This window comes from Micropterus dolomieu, linkage group LG01 (assembly GCF_021292245.1).
Source record: "Micropterus dolomieu isolate WLL.071019.BEF.003 ecotype Adirondacks linkage group LG01, ASM2129224v1, whole genome shotgun sequence".
Classification (NCBI taxonomy): domain Eukaryota; kingdom Metazoa; phylum Chordata; class Actinopteri; order Centrarchiformes; family Centrarchidae; genus Micropterus; species Micropterus dolomieu.
The window spans coordinates 5,154,195-5,161,740 of NC_060150.1; positions in this window are offsets into that span (position 1 = coordinate 5,154,195).

Genomic DNA, 7,546 nt, shown 5'->3' on the forward strand with positions numbered 1-7,546 from the left:
TCTGCCATATTTGTTAGCAAATTTGATTTGCTTAAAGGTTATTGGCAAGTGCCTTTGTCCAAAGGTGCACAGGAAGTTTCTGCGTTTATTACACCTTCAGGTTTGTATTCGTACAATGTGATGCCATTTGGGTTAAAGAATGCTCCCGCACCATTTCAGCGGTTGATGAATCGTGTAGTCTGGTTTGACAGGTTGTTCTGTTTATCTTGATGATGTGGTCATTTATAGTGACACTTGGCATTCACATCTCCGGTGCATTCGTGCATTGTTTGAGCATTTGGTGGAAGCACACCTCACCATCAGTTTGGCTAAACGTAGCTTTGCCATGGCAACAGTGACATATCTTGGCCATGTGGTAGGACAGGGCTGTGTGGCTCCAGGCCAAAGTCAGGGCAATAGCGGAGTATCCACAACCCGCCACAAAAAAGGAACTTCAGTCCAATCCTCCGTGTCCTTTTGTCATGGCCTTTGAGCCGGGTTATGACACGATTAATCGCATTGTTACTCGCAAAACTGAATAATGAATTCTAAAGTAGTGTTTTGCGCACTTGTAATTTAAATGTACTGCTATATATACAAAAGTGCAATAACATGTGGTCCGCAAACATTTTAAACAAATGTCCAGCAGTATTCCCTTTACACAACAGCAATAAAATATTACCTAAACCTATACCTAGGCCTATAACCTTAACATTAATGTAATCAAATCAAATATTAAACCAAAGCTATTTGCCACTGCCAGGGCATTACCTTTTATCTAGCTTGTTAAAAGAAGTTACCATCAGTCCGTACTTTAAAGAACTCCTCCTTCTTTCTGCTGTGCCTTCTAAAGGCATTGACAATGAAAAGTTGTGCTATCTGTGAGTTTTCATCAATGGGCGTGTCCGTGGCGTGGCATCAAAGATCAACTCTTCGCCATGACACAGGAAGTTGTTGTAACTTCAGTGTACATGCTCACATCTGAACAAAACTTTACGTGCTTGATAACTGTCCCGCCCCGAACACATCTATACGCCTATATTCATTTCTAGTCATGGCGCCAAGTGCTATGTAGCGCCACAAAGGGGACACAGGAAGTGACGTATAATGCCTTCATGCATTGTCCGAATGGCGTAGCAAATTCACAGCCGCACCGGCGGAGCTCCAGAATGTGCAGCGTGGCAGCCTCACGCCCCAACGCGCTACACATGCGAGGGCCCAACCAAGGCTGCTCGCAGCTTTAATTGTTTATTTTGATTTTGTCCTATCTTTCTAAATTATGTTTCATTTTTTCACTGTTTCTGAAACAGTGGCAACCTGCAAATATTCCCAGTGCAGGATCAGTAAAGTCTTATTTATTATTTATTTATTAATCATGTCAGGTTCATAAACAATATCCATCTTACCATTTCCCCCCTGGTTTAGGTGCACACATTTGCATATTTATATTATATATTTATAATATATCCTTAATATAATATGAAATATTCTAAACAATTCAAGTTTGCCCAGGTCAAAAAAAGAGGTGCTTTTAAAGGCACTGAAAATATACTTCACATAGTATGCTTATAGTACATTTATACTTGCTTACCTGCTTACTACAAGTATATTAAAGATATATTCTCCTGAGCTTTAACATACTTCTCAAAAGTATACTTTGAATAAATTGGTAATAAATATATACTTAATTAAACTTTTAATAAATATGCTTAAATAAAAGTATATTTTTTACAACATTTTAGTTTATTTATTAAAAATATATTTATTTAACTCTTCTCTAATAGTGAATACTATTTAGCTGTACTTTGTGGAAGAACATTGTTAAACAATTAAATAAATATATTTATGCCAAACATGCTTCATTGTGTAGGCTGCTGCAAAATATAGTAATTATTTATGTAATTTCCACATGTTTCTGATTTCCAGAAGTATGATTTTTAAAACATATATTTTTTTTACATTTTTGAAAAGCATATTATTTCTTTTTTTTTTTCATTTATTTTCTTTCTTTTAATTTTTTTAAATCAGTTAAATAGCTAGTTGAGATCAGAGACCTCTTTCATAAGGGTAACCTGGCCTAGAAGGAAGCAGCACATTTTGTTAACTTAAAGGTCCAGTGTGTAACATTTCTGATGGGTCTATTGACAGAAATGCAATATAAGATCCATAACTATGTTTTCAGTGGTGTATAAAGACCTTACATAATGAACCATTATGTTTTTATTACCTTAGAATGAGACATTTTTATCGACATTACCGCGGGCACCTCTTGCTGTGGAGGTCGCTGTATTTTGTCGCCATGTTTCTACCGTAGTCATCAACGAACAAACAAACAGTGCTACAGAGCGCATTTCGTCATCACGGCGTTCTTCTTCTGCTTGTGTAATTCCGGTAGTGTAGACGCCCGTCACTACATTGAATACCTACAAAGAATAAGAAGAGGGAATAATAATAATAATAATAATAATAATAATAATAGTAATATACAGTCTCTGAGTAGTCTTCTGGTTTATTAGAAGTAAGAAGAGAAGTGACATTTGGACAACTGAAGCAGCACGTGTTATTTAGCACGAGAGCCAACAGCCAGACGCAGTCGGGACAGACAGCTGATGGCAGAAATCACGGATTTTGTGGATTTTCCCAGATGTAAGTCTATCACGTTAATGTGGGACAGATGTTTTCAAAGCGGTGCTGAAGTTGTCTGTTTGCTGGACAGGTAATTAACTTTGTTTGTCAGACTTTAGCGATGCAAATGCAAACTGTTGTTTGATAGTTTTAGCTATTAGCTGGCCATAATCACAGAGAGCAATGCTTCCCCTGTCAGTGGTGTGAAATATGGATTAATTGCATGGCGCCTACTTATTCTCCAGCCTGTGGTTTGGCTTTGCTGGTTACGGTTACGTTAGGGAGACAATCAGCTGATCAGTAACGTTAATTGGCAATAAAACCATATGGTTAGCTTAGAGCATGGAAGCATCAGCCAGCTAAACTTTCACTGACAGGTAGAAAAAAATGTATTGTTAGTTGGATAGGTTTATTCTCAAGCGCTGTGCTTTGGCTTGTGGTGTTCTCTCTCTCTCTCTCTCTCTCTCTCTCTCTCTCTCCTGCACTCTGATGAATTGAATTGAAGTCTTTATTTCGAACATGCAAGAGAAAGTATATATATAAAAAAAAATAAAACAATGTTTAAAAACATAGGAGAAAAAACAACAGATGAGCAGCAAACAAAGTACCCTTCTTTCCTGTGTTGACATACTTCTATCACATGTGCGAAGTAAAACTTATGTACTCCTACCTCTTTTGGCTTGTGGTGTTATGTCAGCAGCTAAACTTCACATTTTACTGCCCTGGTGGAAAACATGTATTTCTTTTTACTGCTAATGGTGATATATAACAAGACTGTGTGCCTATCAAGTGACCAATAATAAATACTTTACGAATTTGCTACATTACATTGCATATTGCTTACATTGTCCTGGTATGTGTCAGTGGTCATACTGGATGCACTAGATGTGATAGTTTTTGAGAATGTCTTTATTTTAATTTTCTTCAATGTTAATCCAGATGAGCCAACCCTCCCAAGATGTAAAATAATTTATTACAGGAGTATGAGACATCATGCAGCACTTAATTTCTTCATGTGGCTGTTGTTTATTAATGAGAAAGTAACAATAATATTCAAAAAAACATTTACATAATTTATATAATTTCTTAATATATCTAAAAGAAACCTCATTTCTTGACTGTCAATCTCTTTTATCTCATAGATGACATCTTTGTCCTGTCACAGGCACCGTAGCTATACTGTTCACTTGGGCAGGGGAGGGGGGTGCAATTCCCAACCCTCACCACTAGATGTCACTAGAACTTACACACTGAACCTTTAAGCTTATGGAGACCTAGCAACATTATTAATCCGTATTTGATGTGATTTTAATTGTAACATCAATATAAACTGATTTTAGTAAAGGAGAAAATATACGATTTTTAAAATTATATTCCAGAAAATACAGCTTCTTAAATTGACTGGACTAACATCCACCCTTGGTGAAATGGACCTCCTTATTAGAGTACCTACGCAGTCCCAACCAAACTTGGTCGGTTAGGGGGAAGGAGGCGGTTCTCAGCACCGTTTCCACCTCCCTCTGCTCCTCCTCACTGCGTATGCTGAGCAGGTCCCAGTAGAACTCTCTGCAATATAACAGGGCATCTGACCAACACAGCTTGCTTTTCACCACTGTTCTCCTACTCATCACCACTGCACTGAAGGTGGGAGAAGGAGCGGCCAGTTTTGGAAAATGAGAGCAACAGTACATCTAGACTGAAGAAGCTGCATCAAAAAAACAGAGAGCAAAAGATTTTCTCTGTTTCTGATCTAAGTTGGCTATCTTCCAAATTGTGTACTAACGCTTAAAATCACACATGTCATCAAGCCATGTCAAGTTTTGATTGACTAACCTCCAAACACTTCCACCTCTCATGCCTCCACAGTTGAAGGAGCTAGTACCTCCAGCTGGAATGGAGGGAACAACAGCACATCTGAGAGAAAAGGTAGAGACAGAAATGAAAGGATTATTCCGGTTTATTAAAATAAATTTGGAACATAAAGTGCATAATGTTTGATGAGTCAAGGAACAGGAACAGCCAGTTAATTGTTAACAAACCAACAGATTTATCAGACCACCTTTTGGAGGTTAAAATGCAAGTGAGCCCACTAGAAATACTGTTAAGACCCAGGTTGTAATGAACTTGAATTAATTATATTGCCCCTTAAATAAGCCCTATCATCACTGAAAGATGAATCCCCATTTCACCCAGTAGAATAAGTGAGGTATATATTAGTGAGATCATTGGTCTGATTACAATTAGATTAAGTCCTCAAATATTACTAGTCCTCTGCAACGACAAGTGTCACAATGATATACTGGTGCTAAAAATGACAGGAGTGACTGTGCAATAGAAATGAATGTTTGGGTGTTTCTATTCAAGGACTCTAGATCATTTACAGTATTATCATTTCTAGGTATGCATTTTGTTAATTTGTTAGTAGGTCAAATGCAAGTTCAAAATGTCATTAACTGCAGCTAATGTAGTAAATTGGTGAATTACAGCTCACAATACTTTCTGCAAAGCACTGAACATCAGACTGGTGACATCTAGCAATGGAAGAGTTTAAAAGGGGGAACCTTCTTTAAAAAAAAAACAGTTTTTGTTGCCATTGTTCTCTAGGGAATTCCCAATGAGTATCGTGGCATTATTGATCCTTTCAATGAATTAAATTCTGTTGGTGATGCTAACAGATTCGATCCTGTACATGGCCGGCAGGAGAAAACTCTACCAGTGGCTCGGTCCATGGTCCGTATGGGTGCAGGATCCACCATAAGTGTCTTTTTTCCCATCAATTGCTTTTGAAGCGTAAGCAAAAAATATCGTCGATGACTAAGTTGCTGTTCCACTGGGCACAATATTTGGCAAAGAGGTAGCTTGGTGATGACAAAAATAAATGTAAACTTTATTCTAACTTCACCATCTCATCCAACGCAGTGCAATTTTAAAGCAATTTCAAATTTTGACATGTCAGTAATATCATAACAGAGCACTTCTTAAAGGGAACCGGACACATCGTTCCCAAAATGTATTAACTTTGGACATGAGCAGAAAATAGAATGAGTTCTGCAATGCACGTCTCAATACTTGTACTGCTGCCCCACTACAATAAAGGACAATGGAAACACAAAAACAGTATTTCATCCTTTTAACAACAATGTCACCGTTACTCAGGATAATCTGGTAAATCTGCTGTCCTTTTATTTTAACAATTTTAGTATAGCAGCAGTACTTCCATTAGAAATTACAGATGAACTTACAACCCTTGCTAAATATAACAAAATATCTATGTGTAGAACAGGGAACTGATATAGCATACAGCAATAGCATTGTATTGCAATTAAACAGTTGTATTTAAAAATAATATTTGTAAAACACTAAAGCAACACTATATTGAGAACATAAAATAATCTGCTGGATATTACCTGTGAAGTCAGGGTGGAGCCATAACAGGAAGAAAACACCTTTAAAATTAAAATGATTACTCAGTCAGAAACATTATTTCACATTATCTGTCCTGCTATACATTATATAATAAATTACCATTTTTAAAGATCATATAATATTTGTCCATGTGAACTGGCAAGGTCTCCAGCACGTTTTGGTAAGTCCTATAAAAGAGGAAGGAATGAAGAGAACAGGGTCACAGTAAGCCGTAAGCTTTGGGATGAAGACTTTTTCTTGTGTACTGGTACTTTTCACAAGCTGCCGGAACTCCCCATGGCCCAATCCCAATGTCCCACCTAAGCCCTAAACCCTGAACCCTCACAGACTTTACTGACGTCACTTGGAAAGTGGCTGCAAGGGCTCAAATTACTGTAAACAGTAACGGGATAGCACTTTGCCGCATTATCAGGTTACCTTGACGACGCTGAAACATGTAGCATACTTTATATTTAATGTTTTTGCATGATTTTTAAGTCTTGCAGGTTCTTACCCTACAGAGTGGAGGAGAGGTCTACATTTGTCAATAATCAATGCACAATTGTTGGTCAAAACAGCATCATTAAGCAAAAACTAAAATAAATAGTTGAATTCCTCTGACTTCATGTGTTCTATGTACCACCTTAAATCTATGGTGATGGTGCAATAGATAAGACTATGCCTTTGATATGAGAGACCCGGGTTCAATCCCCCACTATCCTCGTCTCCCTCAGCAAGACTCTTAACCTATAGTTGCTCCACAGGTGTGCAACCTCTGACATGTATAGCATTTGTACGTTGCTTCGGTTAAAAGCGTCAGCTAAATTAACAAATGTAATGTTAAGAAAAATTCTAATAGTTGTATCATCACCGTTGGTTTCCATGCTTGTTTGTTTACCATTCCTCTTCTTCTTCTCTTATAAGGCATCCAGGTGTTCCCTGGTAACCACCATGTTTCACTTCATACTGCTGTGAACTGCGGGCAATTCCCTCAGGCAAAGTCTGCAGAAATGCGGACAAAAAGGTGTAGTCAACAACGGTGTGGATTTGTGCATTTTGTATTGAATAAATTTGGAACTACTCCAATTTCCTTTTTCTCTCCCACAGAGGATCAGGGGGTCAAAGTTGCTTCTTCTAAGTGCTATCCCTGACCATAAAACTGGCGCCTTTTTGATTCCGAAGCTGATAACGCGGGGCCTGACTGTTAAACTGACAAAGGGACACGAACCAGCCATTAGCATTTCCCTCAACAGTCTATCAAAACTGCCCCCCCCACACACACACATGTTTCCGTGGCAACTGACCTTACTCTTTGTTTATTACCACATCAAAAAGAAAACCCGTCTCACCCAAGTGTGACATGGTCCAGACACTGAACTTTCAATGTAAAAAGGACTGCACTCTCCAAAGACTCAAAGCATTTAATTAAGTTAATTAAATCTTTAGTTACTTGATTACGTTTGCCTCTATTTGAGTAGTTAACATGTTGTTGCTATCTGTTGTTGATATTAGTGCTGAAAAGAAAGTTGCGTTTGCA